Genomic DNA, 23,922 nt, shown 5'->3' with positions numbered 1-23,922 from the left:
ACACATCTACAATATAGTGACAAACATTTTGGACAATGTAAAATGTAGTACAAACAAACTTGAAAACTTTCACAATACCATGTGCAAAACCAGTATCTTAATTACATTGAATAAACAGCAAGCTTAATATTTCAAACATTTTTCATACCAAACTTTAGGCCAAAAGAATACTTGAGAATAAATTTTGAAGTCAAAGCCAATTTCCACAAGTCAAGTCCAAAATAGCTATAAAGCCTAAATTATGAAAAATTATCTTATTGTTTGGTACAAGTTAAGAAAATGCATTAAATTCCTCCAAATGAATTGTAAAATAAGTTAATAACATTTGGCTTACCATTACTTTAGACCCTCATGAGTCCTGCCTGTGTCACATGTGCTTGCAGCACAAACCACATGGTCATTCTGTACCCCAAGAAATTATCTCCCCTCATCTTAAGGTTGACATAAAATGAGCACTTCATCAAAAATGAAATGTGGCATTCCAAAAAACTATGAAATAGAGATAAACCTTTTATCCATTACTACTAATTAATGTTGCAGAATATTTGTGCAATATGAAATGGTAACATTGTGGAAATATTATTAACTAAAATGTTTACTTCCTAAACCAATTGAGTCATTATAAGTGAAATAAATGAAAATCATTATTTTGACCTTTACACTAAGTGTGCCATTGATTGGGTCTGAGTGGAGCGTATGGATCCGAGCTGAGTGGTTCTATTGTGCCATTGATTGGATCTGAGTGGAGCGTGTGGATCCGAGTTGAGTGGGTCTAAGTGTGTCATTGAGCGTATGGATCCGAGTTGAGTGGTTCTAAGTGTGTCACTGATTGGGTCAAAGTAGAGCGTATGGATCCGAGTTGAGTGGTTCTAAGTGTGTCACTGATTGGGTCAGAGTACAGGGTATGGATCCGAGTTGAGTGGTTCTAAGTGTGTCACTGATTGGGTCAGAGTGGAGCGTATGGATCCGAGTTGTGTGGGTCTAAGTGTGTCATTGATTGGGTCTGAGTGGAGCGTATGGATCCGAGTTGAGTGGGTCTGAATGGGTCATTGGGGGAATCAGTAGATATTGGCATATCTTATTTTCAATCTTCACCTTCCTTGTTCAAGTGGGGCGGTGGGGTAGTCTAGTGGTTAAAGCGTTGGCTCGTCGCGCCGAAGACCCGTGTTCGAATCCCCGCATGGGTACAATGAGTTAAGCCCATTTCTGGTGTCCCCCGCCGTGATATTCCTGGAATATTGCTAAAAGCGGCGTAAAACCAAATTCAGTCAGTCAGTCAGTCAGTCCTTGTTCAAGTTATCACAAAACCAATTACTTGTGACTATATCGGTGAGTGAGTGGTTCTGGGTGAGTGGGTGACTGACTGAGTGAAGTGACTTGGTCCGCTGAGTGATGTGGTTAGATCTGTGTAAAGTGGCGGGGTCCAAGTGATGTCAGTGGGTCTGAGTGAAGAGAGTGGATCTGACAGAGTGAGTAAGTGACGCAAACGTTGTATCCCCAATCCCTGCCTGAATTAGCAGTCTGATTTGGCGTTTTGACAAAATCCATCCGCCCAAACAGCGTCAACACCTCTACAAGCAGGAACCTTTAACATCCATAGAGAAACGCATAATGGGAAGGTTTTCATTCTGAAAGGAGCGTCTCCCCATGCACTAGCCTATCACTGGTAACAAGGAACCTTGTCTGATGGAGCAGTCGCCCTGAACGCGGATCAAGGACCTGAAAACGACAGACTCTTGACTTGCCCAACATGAGACAGATGGAAACTCCAGCCTCAGCATCCGGTGTATACAAAGCGTAACAAGGCAGCCAGTTAACGTCGAATCTAGACTTGCACAAGTCTCCAAGGTGATCATTAGTTGTTTAAATCATAATTTCTGGATTTGAGAAACCATTAAAACAAGTTGTCACAACAACCCATCTAAGTGTACTATCCGTTTATCCGGATTAACCTATTATAAGGATAGTACTTCTACACACATGTAGATTTATAATTCAGTAAATCCCGGAGCAAGGCTATGTCAAACCTCGTGATAAACCCGGGGTTTCAGAGGAACAATTGTATCTTGCATGACCTCATATTTTCAAAATATCGCCTTCCTCGTTCAAGTTTGGATTTAGATTACTCGTGTTAAGTGTTGAGGAAAATGTCACATGTGTTTGTACACGTGCATTATGACAAATTACTCTTTGGTAATTCCAAATAAACAATTATGGTATTTATTCACTCTAAATAGTTTAATCGCAATTGCTGTCATAATGAACTAAATTATATGATGTTTCGGGGATTGTGAAATATGCCTGTAGGGAACTATTTGGAGGTTCTGAGATTAGAGAAATTATATTTTCACAGCTTCAAACATACAATCTTTGTCAGCTGAGACTAGGGGGAGAATAGACGGAGTTGAGACTGGGATTAGTATTAACTGAGATGAGAAAGGGATGAGTATAGACGGAGTTGAAAATGGGATGGGAAGGGGTAGAGCTCAGACTGGGATGAGGATAGAATGGGATGAGTGAGTGAGTGAGTTTAGCTTCACGCCGCTTTTAGCAATATTCCAGCAATATCACGGAGGGGGGCACTAAAATTTGACTTCACACATTGTGTCCATGTGGGGAATCGAACCCGGGACTTCGGCGTGACAAGCGAACGTTTTAACCACTAGACTACCCCACCGCTCCAGAATGGGATGAGAAGGTGTGAGTATAGACGGAGTTGAGACTAGGATGAGAATAGACGGTGTTGAAACTGGGGTGAGTATAAACGGAGTAGAGACTGGGGTGAGTGTAGACGGAGTTGAGACTGGGGTGAATGTAGACGGAGTTGAGACTGGGGTGGTTATAAACGGAGTTGAGACTGGGGTGAGTATAAACGGAGTTGAGACTGGGGTGAGTGTAGACGGAGTCGAGACAGGGGTGAGTGTAGACGGAGTTGAGACTGGGGTGAGTATATACGGAGTTGAGACTGGGGTGAGTGTAGACGGAGTTGAGACTGGGGTGAGTGTAGACGGAGTTGAGACTGGGGTGAGTATAAACGGAGTTGAGACTGGGGTGAGTGTAGACGGAGTCGAGACAGGGGTGAGTGTAGACGGAGTTGAGACTGGGGTGAGTATATACGGAGTTGAGACTGGGGTGAGTGTAGACGTTGATGAGCCTGGGGTGAGTGTAGACGGTGTTTAGTCTGGGGTGAGTATAGACGGAGTTGAGACTGGGGTGAGTATAGACGGAGTTGAGACTGGGGTGAGTGTAGACGGAGTTGAGACTGGGGTGAGTATAGACGGAGTCGAGACTAGGATGAGAATAGACCGTGTTAAGATCGGGGTGAGTGTGACGGAGTTGAGACTGGGGTGAGTATAGACGGAGTCGAGACTAGGATGAGAATAGACGGTGTTAAGATCGGGGTGAGTTGAGACTGGGGTGAGTATAGACGGAGTTGAGACTGGGGTGAGTGTAGACGGAGTTGAGACTGGGGTGAGTATAGACGGAGTCGAGACTAGGATGAGGATAGACGGTGTTAAGATCGGGGTGAGTGTAGACGGAGTTGAGACTGGGGTGAGTATAGACGGAGTTGAGACTGGGGTGAGTGTAGACGGAGTTGAGACTGGGGTGAGTATAGACGGAGTCGAGACTGGGGTGAGTGTAGACGGTGTTGAGACTGGGGTGAGTATAGACGAAATATATAAACTGGGATGAGTATATAAACTGAGATGAGAAGCAATTGACAGATGGGACAGCGGCGGTAGTTTTAATAGAATATTACACCATAACATGCCCTTGGATCTGCCAAATCGAATATACCAGCGTTTTCGCGTGTGTAAAATATGACAGTAATTATCGTATAGTCGACCCCACCACAGCAAACTATTACAACACCGCATCCAAGCCTCATACCTGTCCCGTGCCAAGGCAGATTATATCCCATTATATCAAAGTTGATATATCGACTTTCATGTAACCCAGGACTAAGGGTACCAACCAATTACCTACACAATCTTCTTAAGGCTGGCGATACATGCCTTTAGCAACACGCGTCTTATTACATAAAATAACACCCATTTCTCCGAGGGGCCTCTTTCATTTCCTATGGTTTACGCATCAATCGGTGTTGTTGCATTGTCACAGACTTACAGTCTTTTATGAAGAACTGGCCTCCGGTCCACTAGCGGTCACAGTGAGAAAGGCGAGCTGACGAGGCGAATAATTTTCCTTTTATGAAAAAAATCTTATAATTATAAGACATTATTAGATTATGGTAACGGCTACTGGTGTTCGTTTCATTATGTTCTGTAAGATTTATTTAAAGTTTAAAACTTCTGGAAAGTTACAACAGTACTGCTACATGTTTAGGTTTGATAGTGGTTGATATATACTACCCATCAAAAGTTTAGACTCACTTAAAGCACTCACTATATGTTATGTATATATGTGTGGTTACATTGCAGATGAATTTCTCCTCTAACTGAGGGGAACCAACTGGAAACCTTGTGCAGATGAATTGCACGAGGATCATGCATCAAATTGCTGAAAAGCATGAGCAATATCGTGCATGTGAACAGCTGCGTTTTGGTGTAAAGTTTTGTTAAGAATTCGCCAATTTTTACTCAGTTTCATCATTTGTTGAACTCATGACAATAATCTTTTCAACGTTACGAATTTGTTTTACAATACATCAGTTCATGTGTAAACAGTACCCTTAAACTGTATGGAATATTTTGCAAAATCTAGTTTAGAACAGTTGACTGAAGTTGTGGCTACATTTACACTAGTGAGTCTTAACTTTTGATGGAGAGTATACATGTACACAGTAGCTTTACATTCAAAAGTAGATGGAATTTTTTTTATATTTTTTAAAAAAGCAATGGAAGGATACTTCAAACATCCATCATAAAATTCTATTTTTCACTTCGTACGACCCCTAAAACCGCGCTTTACCGATGTTCGCTAATACTACTTTGGGTCAGTTTTCGGAACAAGAGTGGCCCAGCTTGGACATAAAGTTTTTGTTTATTGATTTAACAAGGATCTAAACAGTGATAGGATCATTTCTAACGTTCGCCATAACGTTATTTATTTACCTTGTTCGACCCCTTCAGCAATGTTCGACAATGACTCTTTAATTTGGATCAGTTTTCGGAACAAGCGTAATCTATTAAACACGGTTCCAAACAATAGCAGAACAACTTCAAACAGTTGACATAACATTATTTGTTTTACCTCTTTCGATCCCTAAATCTGCGATTTACTGATATTCGAAAATATTAATCTGGAATTTGTTCGAAGAAGAGTAACCTAACTTCGAGATATCGGTGTTGTAAACACGAAAGTTGAAATGTTCCTGAGAGTAATTCAGGCAAATATCGACAGCATGATATTGGACATAACCAGCTTGAATATACTAAATCTCCAGCAAACAAAGTACCCAATGTCAATTTCATGCTATCATTGGAATCAGATGATTTGATAACACTAGGATACCATCAAGAGCAGAGTCAAGTATTACGTAGATTTCATCCGCGTGGTGGCTATGTCAGTGAATGCAATATACAATGATAGACAGCTATCAATCAGGCTAATTACACGCTCAGTCTCATGACAGATGAGACGGGCACCTGCTGTAGTTGATCAATATATAGAGGGCTGCGCTCTTGACTTGTCGCAGCCTTAGCAACATAACAAGCTGTTAGATATTGGACTGGTTACAGAATATCCGATCAGTCAGACATTATCACGTGAGCACGTGTGTGTGCGTGCGTGCACGTGTGTGTGGTTGTGGTGGAGGAGGGGAGGGGAGGTAGACTTTAATTTGTATCAATATTGTAGTAATGGTTGTCTGTTTGTTTTGTTATGCTTTTTTGTTTAACGCTACACTCGGCAGTATTCAAACAACATGGTGGCGGCTTGTTAATAATCGAGTCTGGACCAGACAATCCAGTGATCAACAGCATGAGCATCTCATGATATGTGGCGACGAATGGCCCAAGCCGAAATAATATGGAATATTCCAAGGGAAATAATTTTGATCTGTGTGTGTAATGAGTATAGGTTTTCCATTTACAATTTTTCAAAAATTTGCAAGTTCCTTCAAACACCTATCCACAAATCAGCCCACAGCTGTCTTCATGTCGAAGCTCATTTTCATTTTTATGCAACCAGATTAATTTTTTTTTTCGAAGATTCTAATAATAAACTAAGAGGGTGGTGAACCAACATTAAACCATTATGATGACGTCACGCTATTGTTATTGTAATTCATTCTTAGACGTGGATAAATTGGCAGTCAGAACGAACATTTTATAAGTATTGCTGACTCAGCTACAATTAATCATGCGCAATTATAGAAAAATTGTGTGTCGACCACAACATGGTTTAAAATCGGAGACATCGCTCAGTCTGTTGATTATGGCAGTGGAATCAACACATTCCGTGATTTCTCAGAATTACAAGAACTAGTTCCCATTAGTCAGCCCCCTGTGCCTTTGGAATAAATTAAAGAAATGACACCTACTCAAGCCCTGAATGATTTGACAAGTCTAGACTGTCTCAGCTCAAGGATGAATGTGAGTAGATAAATTCATTTCTCTTTTAAATGATCACGTAACCATCACAAAGTGTTAATCTTTTAAAGACATTTACTTGAGTAGGTTAAATAATTTATCTTTTAAAGTTTCATTAAGTTACCCCCAGAGGAGCGCATGAATGTTCTGTACCCAGTTCGAAGAATGTGAGGCAATCAGATTTTATGATTTACGGTGAATTATGTAGATGCCTATTTCAAACCACAATTTAGAACTTCAAACCACAGGTTGCCCATTGAAACATGACGTTGGTACGGCACCGAAAGATGTAATAGAATCTGCCAACATTGTTGTTCATCTGTCTGCGTTGAACTGTCCAGCACTAAATGCCGTTATACATCAATTTCTTCCCTAATATTTCTGTAAACATCCTAATATTGAAAATAATGTTTATCTAATACATGTGATTATTCACCACGTAACTCTAAAGTTGCAAATGGATCAAAACTGGACTTTGTTCAATGTCTTAATATGTATGAATATGCTGAAAATTATATGTGAGAATAAAATGTCTGTTCTGTTCAGATTCAGTTACATAGCTAATCCGTAATTAGCTTGGGTTAATCTATTCTATCAGATAGGGGAGTATGGTGTGTTTTCTTTGTTAATTACTTTCTGCACTGTCTCGCAACTTGGAGTCTCACAATTGGGAGTTTGTGAGCACCATTTTGATTTCATTTCTTGTCGATACATATTTTTAAATTATATGAATTAATTTCTGTAAAACACATCTATATAATCATACAAATTGCAATCTGGAAAATCTACGGAGATCTGTTAGGCAAATATTTCCCGTCATTATATTCAGCTCGGAGTAATCCGTTAAAGGTCACAGGGATTGCTTACACACTGATGTTAATCGGATTACTACAGACGGCCCGAAGGCCTGCTTGTCTGAACGGATCCGAGAAGAAAGTCGATTCGGAAATCACCTTACAGACAAATAATTGTTGTCTTATCGCGAAATGGTCAGCAAAGATCAAGCCATGTTACATAAGCGGTCACAGGCCAAGAGTTCTTTGGTTACCATGGTAAAGTTTTCTACGGAACACCGCTTCGTCATAATTTGGTTTAAGGGATTTCTATATAAAACTTTATATTCTTTATTTCTTGATCGTGATTCGTTGCCAGGGGAATGGTATTGCTGCCGTAAATAGATTCAGAATTCCAGTATTACAATAATCACGAAAGCCATTGATAATGGATGCATCTCATGTGTATAATCTTATACCACGGATTATGTCTCGCACTTGATACCGTAGTTGACGTCCGACAGGATGAAAGCCTGAGGGGGTCATTTCACAAGATAAATGTTCAGGACAGCACTGGGGAAGTAATTGGTATAATTGTTATTATGTCTGATCGATAGATGTGATCGTGTGATACGCAAGACAGGAATTATAAGACTTAGTGTGTCGGGACAGAATTTCTGTCCGGTCTGGCGAAAAAATTGGAATAGGAATCATAGAATAATTAAGGGGATTACTTTCTGTGCACGGAACATCTATATATCGTCTGTGGTGACTGGTCTGGATGCAGGCAGCTATGATGGGAGATATTCAGCAGTCAGGTGTCTGGCATGAGGGAGGGATTAGTGTAAGTACGGATGAAGGTAATTGATCTGTTATTGGTATTAATATAAAAGGGATATTGATGGAGCTGAAGGCGGCATATACATGTATTGCACGCGATGTACTGGGGCGGTGGGGTTGCCTGGTGGTTAAAGCGTTCGCTCGTCACGCTGAAGGCCCGGATTCGATTCCCCACATGGGTACAATGTGTGAAGCCCATTTCTGCTGTCCCCAGCCGTGATATTGCTGGAATATTGCTGAAAGCGGCGTAAAACCATGCCCACTCACAATTACTGGTGCTGAAGACGTCGTTGTCGGCAGGGTACTACAGATATGTACACAAGGTACGTGTCAATATACAAAAGTGTACCCAACCCAAAATCAGAATATAAAACAGTACCCGGTTGGTTAGCCTTATTGTTATAGTGTTCGCGTGTCCCCTTAATGCCCGGGTTCGATTCTCCACATGGGTACAATGTGTGAAGCCCATTTCTGATTCCCCCCCCCCCCCTCCTTCCCCCTGTGGTTTTGCTGGAATATTGCTAAAAGCGGGGGAAAACCATGCTCACTCACCCATCATTGCTACTGCTGAAGACGTCGTTGTCGGCAGGGTACTACAGATATGTACACAAGGTACGTTTCAGTATACAAAAGTGTACCCAACCCAAAATCAGAATATAAAACAGTACCCTGTTGGTTAGTCTAGTGGTTATAGTGTTCTCATGTCAATCCGAAGACCCGGGTTCGATTCCCCATTTGGGTACAATGTGTGAAACCCATTTCGGCAAAACAATCTGAACCGTTAGATAATGTTTACGGCTGCCGCCAGGTGCGGTGTCATGTGATAGTCACGTGCACGAGTACGGATTCCTGCAACTGCAATCTGAGATCCTGTTGGACTGAAGCGAAGCGACTGATTGTACTGTGAGTTTTCCCGTGGTAGATGTTGGGTTGTTTTCTTTAATGAATTCGAGATTAAATCGATACACTTCTCACATTTCCGTATTCTTATGAAAAAAAATCCGCCTTATTCTGGCACTTGAATTGGTCATCGACGGCCCGCATATCCGTCACCACTCGCGTCGGTCCGGAAGCATTCGGCTCGTATCGGAATGATCCAATCGTGATCCTGCCGTCGGGCCGTCAGAGAACTCGGTCCTAATTGTACCGAAAGTCAATATGAGAAGCTACATCTTCCACTCAAATGCGGTCTAACTGAGGAATTGAGCTTCACTGGTCAATATTTTATTCTAAATGAGTTCCTCTGACCTACTGTAAATAAATTACTTCCTCTGATTAACCCTGAATGATATAAACACCTTGTAGAGCTCGCCATGGCCTCGCAGACAGAAACAGTTGTTTTCTTGTCGCCGAAAGAACAAGCTCTCGCCCACGCGGCTTGTTTAGGTTACACTTTTATGTCTTCTCGTAATCAAGACTCTGTGATCAATACTGGATACTGCAGCAAATGTCAGATATTTCATCATACACTCTGATTTATTTAAATGATTTAAAACATGGACAAAAAACGGAAACGTTGAATTCTCTTCCTCAGGAAAAGACCAGTGTCCCGTAAAACATACATTTTCCAAGCTGACCCATCATTTGTATAGAGCTAATATGGAAATATCAATATTTGAAATTCATATGAGGGGAATTGCAGCAGTAATGGTTTGTGAGTTGGCAATGATAGCCTTCAGTAACTGATGTTGGTTGATTTTGGTCCATTTACACCATGATTCTTGCACGTGAACATGAATTTGTCAAACGTCGAGGGAACAAATCGAAATGTGATGACATGCCATTCAGAACGTAGCGTTATGAAGCTGAAATGGAAAACAGAATAGTTTTAAATGGTTTTGTCAGAAAGATTTCCCAACATGTTAGTCTCAGTATTAGAGGTGAGGTGAAATTGGGCTTAACGTCTTGCTTGAGAATATTTCGCTCATATGACGACGTGCATGCGCGTGTGTGTGTATGTGCGGCTGCTTGTACTAGCCCAGACTGAAGCTGGTTTTATAGTGCCGACCAATACCCATCAATGCCGAGCGCCAGGCAGGGACCAAAAAGTACCACATTTTAACGTCTTTTGGTATGACGCGGTCGGGCATCGAGCCCGCGACCTTCCGATCTCCGGGCGGACGCTCTAACCACTACACCACGGAGGCGGTCCTCAGTATTTGAAATGGCGTGTGGTGGCTCGACGCCACGTTGTATTTTTTCCCTGCGTGATTCGCTGGCAGTTCATACAAAAAGACTGTCTGTCAGTTCTTGAACCACATTATATTCTAAATGGTTGGTGATTGATTGCGTCACACATTGCCAAAGTCTTCGTCCTTAGTCTATTGACATCATCCAGACCCCGAAACCTATATATAAAAGAAAACCCATGCAGGTCTGAATGTTTGGTAAGTCTAGATTACGAAAATAAACAAAGTCTCTGAGCTCATCTTCATTATACTTTATTCTTATAATATATTAACCGATTTTTTTCTGTAAAATATTTACATTTCAGAGACTAGATGTTTGTTTATTTTTGGTACTAAGTACCAACACGTTCCGCGGTCTTTCTGGCATATTTTAGATAATATCGTGGAAGCAATATCATAAACCCTCATACCATTCCTTGTGACACACGCATTAAATAGCGAGACATAAAGACGCACATTTTGATTCATTATAATTCATAATATTCATAGCCCTTGTGAAACTGAAATTACACATTCAAATTGATTTTCTTAAATCAGTTTGATATAAACCTTTTTTTCTGTCTGTCCGATCCATTTGTCTTTTTACGAATTTACCGGACACAAGATGTGAACAGATATGGTCGTCTCCGTAACACTTGTAGCTAATGATACACGATTAAAGTACGTAACTGAATTCACTGAATTAACATTGAATTAACGTGATTATTCAATGAAAGAGTTCTGCGGTCTTGACCGTCCAAGAAACCTGTTTTTCCAGTTGGCCAGGCATGTCGACGTTCTCAAAGCGTTGTTCGCCGCCAGATGGCATGTTGTACAAGAGATGTTACGCCGAACTCATTCGTTTCTCTACTCCCTCGCTACGCATGCGCATAATATTATGATCATTTCGGCAATCCAGTGATAGACATCATGAAAATCGATCTGCGCAACTGTATGGAATACTGTAAGGGACATTCTCGCGATCTCGCATTCTCGCGATCTCGTCCTTTGGAAACAAGCTAAAAATGCCAAAAGTGCGAGAATACGAGATCGCGAGATTTGGCCAAAATCTCGCGTTCTCGCGATCTCTCATTCTCGTGTTTTTTGTACATAGCACTTTTTGTCAAAAGTCGAGATCGCGAGAATGCGACATTTGTACATGCTGTCAAATCTCGCGTTCTCGCGATCTCGCACTTTTGGCATTTTTAGCTTGTTTCCAAAGGTCGAGATCGCGAGAATGTCCCTTACAGTATTCCATACAACTGGGATACAATGACTTGTTTTATCTGTCGGTGAGCTTGACCACCAAAGTGCAAGACAAGCATGGGTTGCTGAAGACCAATTCTAACACGTATATTCAAGGGGGCCGACAAGCATTGGTATACTGATCTTCCAGGGGGAAGACAAGCAAGTGTTGCCACATACCAATCTTTACATGGATCGTCACAGGTTGCTTCCTTTGCATTCTATACAGAGATAGTTTCATTTTTGAAATTGTCAAGTTTGAGACAAAATATACTCGTGGAAAAAAGTATCGCAACACCCACCTAATACATTTTTCTCTCAATATCTTAAAATTCCCACATTTATGAAAATAAATGAAAACAATAACCTATTATGTGTCTCAAACGCAACAAATTATGATGCACGTGCTGCAGGTAACAAGTGTGGAGCACATGAAACACTTGCACCGCTCGTGTCATGAAAATAGTTTCAATGATCATTTACTCTTGTTAGAGATCTGACCTAAAACGCACACTTGTGTCAGCCATAGGATGGCAAGTTATGGGTGTGGTTAATGTCGGGTTGTCCATGAAACAAATTGAAAGGCAATTAGGTCACCACCCCTCAACAATCAGTCGATTAGTGAGGAAATATCACCAAACAAACGCTGTAAAGGAGCTGCATCGTTCAGGCTGACCACGCAAGACATCAGCTAGCCCTACATACTTCGATTTACCTTTGCACCAAGTCCAATGTTAAAACGTCAATGGCTTCAACATCAGCATCTCTGTCATAACACTGTTAGAAACCGACTGAAAACAGCAGAGTATAAGGCCCAGAGACCTGTCCTGTGTGGACACCTGCCACATGGATGCAAGATTACGATGGTGCCGTGACCAGCATCGGTGGAACATGATTTCTTGGAGGAAGATCCATTTTTTCAGATGAGAGCCGGTTTTTGCTGTTTGTTACTGACGGAAGGACGCGTGTATTGGCGACAGAGGAACATGAGATATGCTCAAAGGAACATCCTGGAAGAAGTTCCATTCGGCGGAGGATCTTTGACGGTATGGGGTTGTGTGTGGTATGACTGCAAACTCCAGCTTGTCGCAGTGGAGGAAATCTTGAGGAGGCATTAGTGCCTCATTTTGATAATCATCCCCTATTAACAAGGCCAATTTTTATGGATGACTACGCCAGGCCACATCGCACAAGCGCAGTCATTGATTTCCTGCATCAAGAAGCCATTATACCACCCTTCCGTGGGTGAACCATATCGAGCATGTTTGGCACATTCTGGGGCGTAAGATTCGTCAAAGAGATCTACCAGTCCAGAATATTGATGAATTAGAGCAAACATGGCACCAAAAAATGGAACAGGTTGCCCCAAAATCGGATTTAGCGTCTTGTGCACTCAACGAGGACGAGGGTTCAAAACGTCGTGCATGAGGGCGGAGGTTACACAAGATACTGACTGTCTTCTGTTTCTGAAACATTATGTTATGTTAATTTCAGTTTTATTACAGGACCCATACTTAATCAACTTATGCCATTCAGATTCTTTATTGTTGGCTTTTGTGTTAACGAAAAATGTTTTTAGCACTTTGGCTACCAAATTATTTCCTGTGAAGACGCACATGACATATAAACTGTGAATTGAATTTAGGTCCTGTCATAAAATACTTTTTTCCATCTGTATATTTTAGTGAGAGTTATGAAAAACGTTTTATCTGTTTGATGGGAGCCAGACAATTCTTTTTTTGAAACTCACAACACATGAGTCGACCATCAAGCATGGTCAAGCATAAGAACTGTCACTATTATCTGCGAACCATCAGCTCCATGAGAAATCTCATCACAACAGAATGTGCTCATTCTTTGGTTCGATCCATTATACTCTCTCGACTCGACTATTGCAACAGTCTGCACTTTGGCATCAGTTCAACTCAACTTCAGAAACTTCAAAAATTACAGAACTCAGCAGCTCGCATCGTCTGCCTCAAGTCCAAGAAAGATCATATCACACCTTCACTGATGTCTCTACACTGGTTGTCTGTCAAATTCCGGATTGACTTCAAAATTCTATGTGTCACTTTCAAAGCTCTACATGGACAAACACCTTAGTCAGTACATCCCAACCCGACCATTACGATCCCAGAATCACCAGCTACTTGTCATACCTAAAGTTCGACTCTCATCCTATGGGAAAAGATCATTCCAACACGCAGCCGCCAGTCTCTGGAACAACTTGCCCACTCACATCAAGAATGCTGAATCTTCGGACACATTTAAATCGTCTCTAAAAACCCACTTTTCTCGTCTTGCCTATTACTAGACTTTCTATGTTCAATTGTCTCTCTGTAAATTACCTATTTTCTTTTCTCCTATAGTATTGTAGCGCCATGAGCGGGTATGAGTACCTGGATGTAGCGCTATATAAATACCCACATTATTATTATTATAATCAGTGAATATTTTTTTTATTCTATATTTTCTTTCAAACACTTGGACAAATTATTTTCCTCAGCATTTCCGACCTAGTTTTGCTCGTTTCATGTGCAGGGTGACAGATAAGGAGTATGTTAACCGTGCGTCTGTCGCATGAACAGCTGGAATGGAGAGTCTTGAAGAAAAACAAGGAATAGCTGTTGTTGGGAAGCCGTCTGTGAGGAGGTCAGTGCAGGTCATGTTTAGCGTTAGTTCGCACCAAAGATGCCCTTTGCTCATTCAGCACCTGAGAACCCTAATCCAGAATACTATCAAGGTTTAAAAGGGTCGATTAAAACGAGGATCGGGTGAACTGATGCTTATGCTATCAACCACTGGTCTCTCCATCCTCAGTTATTTAGGGAATTAAATCTCTATTCGGTATTTATAATCACCTATGATTCGCCAGGTTTATAATTCGCAAGACATGACCATTTCTCATAGATCTTACGTAAATTCCAGAATATTTTTTTACTTATCCACTCAAAAGAAGTGAAGAAAATACGTTTCTTTTGTTCGACAAAAGGTAGTATGTCACGACCTAACAGGGGACAGAGGGATAGCCTAGTGGTTACATACGCCGAAGACCAGGGTTCGATTCCCCACATAGACACAATGTGTGCAGCCCATTTCTGGTGTCCACCGCCGTGATATTGCTGGACTATTGCTAAAACCGGCGTAAAATAAAAACTCACTCACTCACGACCTGACAGTTTAACTATATCCATGTACAAAACTATGGTGTTTCTTAACTTCGTTTGAGTAGTATAGTTTATGTTTATGCTGATAGCTGTTCTAGGGTCGTGCCCATTGTTTGTTTGTTTGCTTGTTGTTTAACGCCCCGCTCAGCAATATTCCACCTATATGGGAATGGGATTGAGAATGAAGATATATTAGGGACTGATCATGCCTCAAGGATCCCATTATACAACTGCGATAAGCTCTTATAGTTTCACACTACAGTTAACTACGGTTAAACCGAATACACTTATAACGAACAGACGGATAAATCGAACTGTTTTTGGTCACGACCACTCGCTGTATATATTACTCGGATGTATATAACGAACTACGGATATACCGAACTAGAATTAGTAGTCCATTTGAGTTCGTTACAACCGTAGTTTAGTGTATAAGAAGTGTTAGTTACAAGGACGTATTGCTGACGGCAAGAAACATCATTCACTCAGCGTTCGAAATTAACGTCTGTCCTCAGGCCCAAAGCCGACTGAAAACCACTCGGAACCACAGCATTTGTTATCTGTAGGTCCTTATGGCCGACAGCTTTTTCATCCCCAATACCTAAGAGAATTATTTCCATATTATATAGAATATAGGGCCTACACATTCTGATCAGGACCCACAACTTGTATGGTTCTGGATCCTTACGGCCTACGTGTTTTTTCAGGGTTAAGGGGAACCACTGCATTCACTCACTCACCCTGGTACCCACAGGGTCCTGACTAGCGTCTCTCCTGTTATAGAAAACTCTGAGTGACAGTTGCTAAATTGATCTGAGACCAAAGTTGTTTGTAACTGTCGAGACTGTTAGTTCCGGTAATTGATGGCCCGAGTCGTTCACCAAATCGATCTCTGCGTGACAATTATTGTAAATGTTTGTTAAAGTGCGCGAATTTGCTCGTGGTAATTTGTCCTCGAGATGTTGAATCCATTCATCGAGCAAATTCACATTGTGTTTTTTCAAACCCATCTCTCATACTGGGCGGACATAAGAGCAAAAAACAACTCTAAAACGTTGTCTAGTTAATTCACTGGCTACAAGCAGTTTATAAACAACATCCACGGAGTATTGCACGGTGCTCTCGGTCTCTTTTCCTTTAGGTTAGTCGTTCAAGGAAATTGTTTATTTATTATTCATACTGTGTATAAAGTGCGCGGTTTCAGCTTTTGTGAACCCAACTCGGCAGTGAGCTTCGTGACGTCACATCCGGTATTTTGAAAGGTTGACGCTCTTAAAGGAAACGCTCCACTAATAATGATCTTCCTCAGCCTTCAACATTGTTTTTGTGTAGAGCAGGAACTTGTTCCTTAACACTCATTAGTCAAGATTCCGTGAACAAATAAGGCATCAGTCTGACCTGCCCCGATATGCCCACGTAAAGATTGAAATAATATCGACAACGAATGCATGTTTTGTGTTATTTTGGTGACTTTTATGTAAAAGCATCGAGTCAACAATGTAGGTCTCGCTACATCAAATGACAGTTTGATCTCTGAAGATTAAAAGAGATTACATACCGCTATAGATGCTTCATATTTAATTCTAGCTGCTAGTGTTCAAGGAAAGAAAATCAACTCCATCTGACTGAAACGTGACATTTCAAACCTAATACACGGCAGCCATATTTATCGAGTTTGACGTTTGTGATCGTTGAAGAAATTGAGTAGTGTCATATTTAACTGGAAGGACGTTTTCAATCTTGATAGTACAAATATTAATATTAATGTTTAACATTATCTATAATTACGTAGAGTGTAGGCTTATATATAAGACTAAGTAAGCTGAAAGGCGATGGAACTGGTACTCGATGCCATTTTAATACTATCTATGGCAAACCCGCAGTGTCTGTTTAATTAGTATTCGCAGAGTTTTCGATTAGGTTTGTTCTGGTTGTGTTGTTTACGTAGCACTGGTTTGCTGGTAGACGGTGGTAGACGGCGGTAGACGGTGGTAGACGGCGGTTGGACAGCGTTAGAAGGTGGTAAACGGCGGTTAGACGGCGTTAGATGGTGGTAGACGGCGTTAGACGGTGGTAGACGGCGGTAGACGGTGTGAGACGGCGGTTGGACGGCGGAAAGCGGTGGTAGACGGCGTTAGACGGTGGTAGACGGCGATTAGACGGTGGTAGACGGCGTTAGATGGTGGTAGACGGCGTTAGACGGTGGTAGACGGCGTTAGACGGCGGTTGGACGGCGATAGGCGGTTGTAGACGGTGGTAGACGGCGTTAGGCGGTGGTAGACGGCGATTAGACGGTGGTAGACGGCGTTAGACGGTAGTAGACGGCGGTTAAACATAAACTAACACTTAGTCTTTAAATATATACTCTCCAAAAAAAGAAACGCATCATGAAAATAGCAATTTCATGTAGCAATGAATTAAAACGTGATTCATTTTACAAAAGGTTTTGCTCTGTTTATGAGTCCTATGGTGTTTATGTTTTGAACATCACAACAAAACGCACCATCCGAAAAATACCCGTATTTAACAGCATGATTGTCAATTTCGGCGTGTAGTGTCACAGAATACACAATTCACATGCAAAGCACGTGAAAGTTGGGGATCAGATAGTCTCAATGATGGGTATAAAAGGTTGATCGCTGTCTGTCGATTATTCACTGTATTTGGAATATTGTTTACGAACGCAACATGCCACGTCTAAGTAAAGCCAACAGTCATATCGCCATTGGTTTGCTTGAAGCTGGCCAGTCTCAGCGTGCAGTTGCCCGACACATGAATGTTCACCAAAGCACCATTTCACGGCTCTGGGAGAGATATCGCCGGCAGAATTCGGTAGCAGATGCCCCTCGTAGTGAGCGACCTCGAGCGACCACTGCGGCGCAGGATTGCTATATCCGGGTACATCACCTGCGTCATCGAACAGCTACGGCGACCAGTACCGCTCGACAAATACCCGGATTGAGGAGGCTTTCTGCACAGACCGTCAGGAACAGGTTGAGAGAGGCTGGTTTACGTGCCCGAAGACCTTATTTTGGCCCTGTGCTTCGACAAAAACATCGTCGACATCGAGTTCAATGGTGCACCAACGTTCAGGCCTGGAACCTACCGAATTGGCGTACAATCTGGTTCAGTGATGAATCACGATTTCTATTGGAACGACGCAATGGAAGAATGCGGGTGTACAGACGTCGACGTGAACGTTTCGCCGACGCTTGCGTTCCCCAGGTGGATAGATTCGTCCGGGGCAGTGTTATGATGTGGGGAGCGATCACCTGCCGTAGGAGAAGTGATTTGGTGATGATCCAGGCAACCTGACAGCTCAACGGTACTGTGACGAAATCCTACGCCCACACCTCCTTCCAATCATTGATCGCCAGAGGGACTTGTTTCAACAGGACAATGCCAGGGCCCACACAGCACGTCACATTAGAGACTTCCTCCAGAACCACAATATCAATGTGCTCCCCTGGCCCTCAAGATCACCGGATTTAAACCCAATCGAACATCTGTGGGATGCCCTGGACAGACGGGTGCGACGCCGTAACCCTCAGACACTTCAGCAACTCGCACAGGCACTACAGGCAGAGTGGGCTGCGATTGGGCAAGATTCTGAGACTTATTCGTTCGATGCCGAGGCGATGCCGTGCAGTTCTGGATGCCCACGGTGGTCACACGAGGTATTGACTTCAGCGCCACCACGTGTCTCCATGTGACACTCAAACTGACTTTCCTCGAGTTGGTGCCAAAGACGGTAAGTCTGCATTCCCAGTGTGCAATTTCGCTATATTTCATTGACTCATAAAGCCTACAAGATGTTTCAACATAAACATAAAAATACAGTTGAAATTCCTATATGCGTTTCTTTTTTGGGAGAGTATATATAAGTTTGATACAATCAAATAATTCCATTTAATTTGAAAAGGAGGCCCAGTGATCTGTTTGATTCGCATTTTAGAAGTAAACTGTTGATGAATAATAAGAAAGGTAGGATACTTTTGGGATAACATCTTATATAATAACAAAGTTGTTATCCATAAAGTATCGTACCCGTCTTATGAGGCCCAGTGAGTTGGGAGATTCAGATTCCTGAACCCGAGGAAACCTAGACTTGCTTCACGTAGAGCTTTAACACTGCAGGAATGGCTGGGCAGAAAGGGAAATAACGCTGTTTAGGGACTGTGAGACAGACTACGGTTCGACATACCAGTGGTTTCACTGTGTGAAACCCATTTGTGGTGTCCCCCGACTTGATATTGCTGGAATATTGCTAAAAGCGGCGTAAAACTAAACTCACCTACATAGCCAAGTACATAGCCGATTGTACAAACCCGACTATACCATGAGCATGTGTTTTTGAACCACTATCAAATAGGGATGACACCAGGTGTTCGCGGAAAGGTGAATACTGTATATCCTGGCCCAACCGTGGCACCCGTCATTAACACAGGCAAAGGCTAGTCAACTGTTCGCCTTGACAAACCGAGAACGTATGGCACAAGTCCAAATTGGGAATTGCATCGGACGTGATATTTTTGATGCGTCAAAAATTTGGAAATGTCCTCGTGTCTTCCATGAATTGTTGAAAGTTTCACTGAAGCCTTACATGTTGTAGCCTTGATCGAACAACTGAGCGAGAGTCGATTTCAACGATCCACGCTGGTCCACCATGTCTGTCCAACCGATCACATAAGTTGCCCGTATAGTGAGTGAGTAAGAGTGAGTATGGTTTTACGCCGCTTTTAGCAATATTCCAGCAATATCACGGCGGGGGACACCTGAAATGGGCTTCATACATTTTACCCATGTGGGGAATCGAACTCGGGTCTTCGGCATGACGAGCGAACGCTTTAACCACTAGGCTACCCCACCGCCCTGCCCGTAGATGACGGAGTTGGGTTGCTTGGGGCCATTTCTAGCCCGGCATCCGTAAGGGGCCTTGGATTCGAACCTAGTACCAGCGCAACAAAGGTTCATAATTTGTCTAATACGTCTGCGATATGACAACTGTGCCTCTTGTCTAGAGGTTAAGGGGGCAGTTGGCTAGTCCAGAGGATAAGGTGTTCACACCGAAGATCCGTGTTCGATCCCCCACATGGGTACAATGTGTGAAGCCCATTTGTGGTGTCCCCATCGTGATGTTGCCAGAATATTGCTACATGCAGCGTAAACTCAACTCACTCACTTTAGAGTCTAAGGCGTTTGTTCATCAGGATTGAATCCAGAAAATGTGAAACATCTAGTTTGTGTTTCCTCGTGCATGTGTCTCTTGAGCAATGATCATAGAGTTCCAATAAGATGGACGACCACGTCGTCTATTATACTGTAATTACATGACACCATCTACTCTTTCCTTATTCGTTGTAACAACGGTCCTGTAATTACGTGCTAGAACAGGGCAAGGTACGTATAGGATAATGAGTCGAGGATGATAAGATAGTTAAAGATACACACCCTGCGAAAACTGTGTGTACCGTAGTTGTTCCAACGTTGGTGCACGTAGCGGTATGTTGTCTTCTGTAACTGGAGAACTACGTACAGCTGTATATATAAACGTCAATGTTTCTTCAATGAAAACATTCCCCACATGGGTACAATGTGTGAAGCTCATTTCTGGTGTCCCCCGCCGTGATATTGCTGGAATATTGCTACAAGCGGCGTAAAACCAAACTCACTCACTCACTCTATGAAAACACGTTTACTGAAGACCATATCCATGAGATTATTGCCTTCTTGAATAGCCTTGAATATATTTCTATGACATGATTAGATTTCAGTTCAAATATTTTTCACGATTTGTTTTATGATATGAGAATGATAACTTCTATCAATTTTTTACTGCGGTTCTTTACATGCAATACATAGTTTTTAATCTACTGGTTCTGCACCGACGTGAAGCAATATTCATCCATGCATTATATTGGGTGGGAACACCAACCATGTTCCGTTCAGTGTAGAACTATTACATCTCACAGTTCCTACACCACATTATTACGATGATTTATCATGTTTAATGACTTATATTAATAGTTGTAGCCAGGTAATCTTCTCTTCTAAATAACCAGACTGAGATTGGTAACGGGAGAAGTTTGATGTCGGACGTTGACATCCTCGATGAGGTTTTCAGAAAGAAAACTTCTCAAATCATATCACTGCGCATCTTCCGGAAGTAAGGGAGATAACTCGATCACTATACAAGTCAAGTTTCCAGTCGCCTAAACTATAACAGCAACACCATCCCTAGTTTCAACATTGCCGGACTGGGTTTGTATTTGTGCGTTATATTTTGGCTGAACTAACGAGTCGATGCATACGTGTAGTCGGATCAGAACAGCATAACGAAATCAACTTCCGGTTCATAAATAGCATGGCGACAGCCGTGCAGATCTCGATCGACTGTCGGATTGGAAAACATGTACACGTGTGTACTGCCAAATATTTGGCGAATACTTTACAAATATTTCCTTGTTTTTAATAAAGTTGCTAAAGTAATTTGGTGTACTTCGCTATGTAAGAGCAGTTATATTACAATGTAGATCTTGATTAAGGAATACGATAGGTGGAATCTGATTGATGTAAAACAAATCATATTCCACAGCATACTCTAACATATGTTTGTTTTTCAGTTGAAAATATCTTCTGTTAGCTATGTTATATCCAGAAAAGAACTTGTTTTGTGGGGATTTAATTCTTTTTACTAAAAACTGCGCTTAGAATTTAATAACTTTTCGCACAATACACAACTGGTGATGGGCGTCTAAGACATGTTATCTGTATGAAATGTTATCTTTTATTTGTAATTCTAGGCAAATTTATAGAATTTCAAACATTGTTTAAGTCACGTACTTGCAAGTTCATTTGTTACAGAAGGTTTCATTGAGCTCATTCAATTTTGCGCAGAATCATGCAGAGTCAGAATATTTTTTACAAGCTGTTGTAGGAATGAATGGTTTAACAGACATAAAAAATAACAGCATTTCTTTCTAGTTTGAATCATTGAATACGGTATACTCCTTCATGTCCTTAAATGTATTTGGTCACAGGCAGTGTGATACTATATACAAGGACCTTTTATAGGATATTGCCACCAGCTATCAACTTACCATTGTATAGTAACCACAGCGGTTGTGACCTGCAGACGCTTGGGTAATTTCAATACCACTTTATTACAGGTTTTACGGTAGCAGCGATCAATGTTTACAACAATAAAGCTCGACAATAACAGGATATGGTCAGATACTTATTGGTGCAATAAACAGGTTCATGGCCTGGCCAAAATCTAATTACATTCATTTTGTAACCGAGAAGCGAGCTTATTGCCTAGTGTCTGCCTCCCGTCGGCCATTGCGCATGCGTGCTGGCGTAACGGTATATTAGTTTTATCAAGTGAATAAACTGACGACGCATTCAGAATACAGAATTATTTCATCCTTCCTCAAAGGAATGCTAATGTCGGATATAAAGGGATTGTGATCCGGTGGCGGATGGCCCCTGTTTTAGTTGGCGAAGGGGACGAGTTGAGGTCTGCCTGACGCCACAATGTTAAATATATTCCAATTTTGTTCGGATTCTTGTGCATTCTGCATTTCAAACAGGATTAATATTCCTTTTGATATATTTGTCTTAGATTATACATGCATCGGAATATAAATCTGTAATGACATTGAAATGAAGCGACTATTAAACATGACTGGAACAAGTGATTTCGACGAAAATATGAAAAAGGTAATGTGTTATATTTAGAAGTTACATTTTGAATCCAGTTAGGATGAAATGGTCGACGTGACCCTAAACACTCACTTGAACTCATTCTTGTGACATACCTTTCGAAATTGTAAAAACTCACACCTGACACGACAACACTGCGATTTCACAACAAAAACAAAAACAAACACACAAACATAAACACGTGAACATCAAAATATGGGACCCGTGAAGATCCGGGGCAGAATAGGTCTTCAGCAACCCATTCTTGTCATAAAAGGCGACTATGCTTGTCGTAAAAGACGACTAACGGGATCGGGTGGCGGGGCTCGCTGAGATCGATGCTCATGGTGTTGATCACTGGATTGTCTGGTCCAGACTCGATTATTTACAGACCGCCGCCATATAGCTGGAATATTGCTGAGTGCGGCGTAAAACTAAACTCACTCACTCACACAAAATATGGGGTGGTGAGGTAGCCTAGTGGTTAAAGTGTTCGTTCATCACACCGAAACCTGGTTCTATTCCCCACATTGGTACAGTGTGTGAAGCCCATTTCTGGTGTCCCCCGCCGTGATATTGCTGGAATATTGCTAAAAGCGGCGTAAAACTAAATCCACCCACTCATCAAATGCGAAAACATACTTAGACAGTATCAAACATTTAGATAAGGCTGAATAATCTATGTATCGGACCAACACAGATGTCAGCAAAATATTCCAATTACCTGTTCGGTAAAATAATCCAAGATATTTAGCATTAGCTATTACCAGCAAATGACACACTGGCAAGTTATTATCGCTACTGCTCGTTAGACCACCTCAAAGCCACACGCAAGTTGCTCGTCGTCAGTCTCAACAGGCGCCGGCGCGCTGACAGGAACAGCAAGTGTCTCGCGTACACACTCGTGGTGTTCCATCTCCGACGACGACTTGAGAGCCCCGTGAGACAGTGTGGTATTGACTGGTCTAGGAACACTTCAGACAGGCTGAGATGTGATGTTAGGCTTCTCAGGCCTCAACACTAGGCATATGAACAGCCGAAAACATTAAGTCGTTAGCGCTACGCGTCTTAAAGGCTTGCTCTGAGATCATGTAACTTAAGCTTTCAGGATGAGTGAGTGAGTTTAGTTGTACGCCGCACTCAGCAATATTACAGCTATATGGCGGCGGTCTGTAAATATTCGAATGTGGACCAGACAATCCAGTGATCAACAGCATGAGCATCGATCTACGCAATTGGGAGACGATGACATGTGTCAACCAAGTCATCGAGTCTGGCCACCCGATCCCGTTAGTCGCCTCTACGACAAGCATGGGTTACTGAAGATCAATTCTAACGCGCATCTTCACGGGTCCTTTCAGGATGAGAGTTGAATACGTTTTTGTGATATTTGATTGCGTTTACACATACATTGGGCGAATAAACGATTTCCCTTATTCTAATAACTGATGATGCGACGATGCTCATTCTA

General features: G+C 41.9%; 1 long non-coding RNA gene across 1 annotated transcript; it reads right to left on the bottom strand.

The window, feature by feature from the left end:
* Window positions 1-13,370: 13,370 nt before the first annotated feature.
* On the bottom strand, window positions 13,371-22,721 carry LOC124273338. Its single transcript, XR_006897617.1, has 3 exons — window positions 22,711-22,721; window positions 17,548-17,551; window positions 13,371-13,469 (listed from the first exon to the last, which is right to left on the bottom strand). It is a non-coding gene; the product is annotated as an uncharacterized LOC124273338 (long non-coding RNA).
* Between the last annotated feature and the right edge of the window lie 1,201 nt (window positions 22,722-23,922).

Source organism: Haliotis rubra, unplaced genomic scaffold (assembly GCF_003918875.1).
Source record: "Haliotis rubra isolate DU_JTF1 unplaced genomic scaffold, ASM391887v1 Scf18, whole genome shotgun sequence".
NCBI classification, from domain to species: Eukaryota; Metazoa; Mollusca; class Gastropoda; order Lepetellida; family Haliotidae; genus Haliotis; species Haliotis rubra.
The sequence above is the reverse complement of the archived record's forward strand: the minus strand, read 5'-3'. Positions and strand labels throughout refer to the sequence as shown.